Raw genomic sequence first — 1,613 nt, 5'->3', positions numbered from 1 at the left:
AACCCCTGGCCTCGGTGGGCACAGGACCCGCAGAGCAGCCCATCGCCTCTGCAGTATTTTCCTTACAAAAGGAGTTTTCAATCTGGAACGACAGCAGGATGAAGCTTCACAAAGATGTCTGCTGAGCTGCAGGAAAGCCGTGCAGAGCCGGCCCCGCTGGCACCCTGGGGCTCAAGCATCTCCCGCAGCCTGTCTGCTCCCACCCCACCGCCCTGCTTCCAACCTGCACACCCCAAACCACCACCTCCCTCCTGCACACAACGGACCACAGCCGCCCAAGGTCACAGCATGATGCCCAAATCCGTGATGAGCAGACACTGACATTTCCATATGGACACCTCACACGAGACAGATTGAACCCGAGGCAGCAGGATACCCCCCTTGCTGGCAGCCAAGGCACTCCTTTAATTCACCAAAATCACCCCCTCCGGGGAAGGATGAGATTTCAGAGGCTCATATGTATAGAAAAATTAACACCTAAGCGTAAGTCCCTGTTAACATTCTAGGAGACCTCCTCATCCGCTCCAACCCACAAAACAAACTCTGAATCATTCCCATGCTTTTCCATCAAAGTTGCTCGCAGGAGGGAAATGGGAATCAGCAAAGCACTTACAGCGACAGCCAGCTTTAGCCCAGGATGCACCGCATCCAAGCACCGGGCTAGAAAATGAAATTATCTTGCCACTTCCAAACCTACAGCGAGAAGGATCTTGGCAGCGGGGTGACACCCATCCGTGCTCGGGGAGCCACGACTGCCCCCCCAGCACCAGGAGAAGTCACCGAGCGCGCAGGGAGGGCTGAGCTCCGGCAAACGCCGTTTCCACCACCTGCATCCTCCCGGCTGCACAGTCAGAGGCACCAGCAGGCAGAGTGAGGAACAAAGCAGCGCGACACGACCTCGGGGCACCGCGCAGAGCACTGTCAGACACGCCGAGGCTGCGGAGCTGGGTGTCGTGCAAGCGCTCGGCTTTACAGAGCATCGGAGCCGCCAGCGAACGCTGGCCGGCTGCTGCCGTGGGAAGCAGCACTGTGACAGCGGGGATGTTTAGGGGAAATGGAAATTATACTTCCACCAAATGCTCCTGAGTTCCAGCAGCTTCCTACAACGGAAGCCAACAAAACCAGGCACTGAACCCAAACTTCAGCCACCCACCGAGGATCTGCTTTAAGCGGACGAGTCCTGCCTCCCGTTGACTCGACCACGTGGTTAACGGAGAGACGGGCGTCCACGCTCCCAGCAGCCGGAGCAGCAGCCCCGGCTAGAGACCGTCCTGCTTGCGAACGGCAGCGCTGCCCAGCTCCACAGCTTTCTGACAGCCCCACACAACAATCCCTTTTAAATATTTCAAAAGAGATTTTTCAAGAGCAAAGGCAGAGCCCCAAGATAAAGCACGCGGGAGGACAACGTCTGAAAGCCAGCCAGGGGACAGAAGAGAGCCGGGCAGGCAGCTGCTTCCCCTCTCACCCCATCACCCGTGCTTGTTTCTGGATGTTGTTCAAGAGCAGAGATGGGACCACCACTCACCAAGCCAGCCGCGCACCCGGCACTTGTATCACTGCAGGGAAGTTCAAGCATCAGCCCAAACAGGAGACTCGACCCGAATCGTTACACA

The sequence above is a fragment of the Pterocles gutturalis genome, unplaced genomic scaffold (genome assembly GCF_000699245.1).
Source record: "Pterocles gutturalis isolate BGI_N339 unplaced genomic scaffold, ASM69924v1 scaffold35367, whole genome shotgun sequence".
Classification (NCBI taxonomy): Eukaryota; Metazoa; Chordata; class Aves; order Pterocliformes; family Pteroclidae; genus Pterocles; species Pterocles gutturalis.
This window is presented reverse-complemented; position numbering follows the sequence as displayed.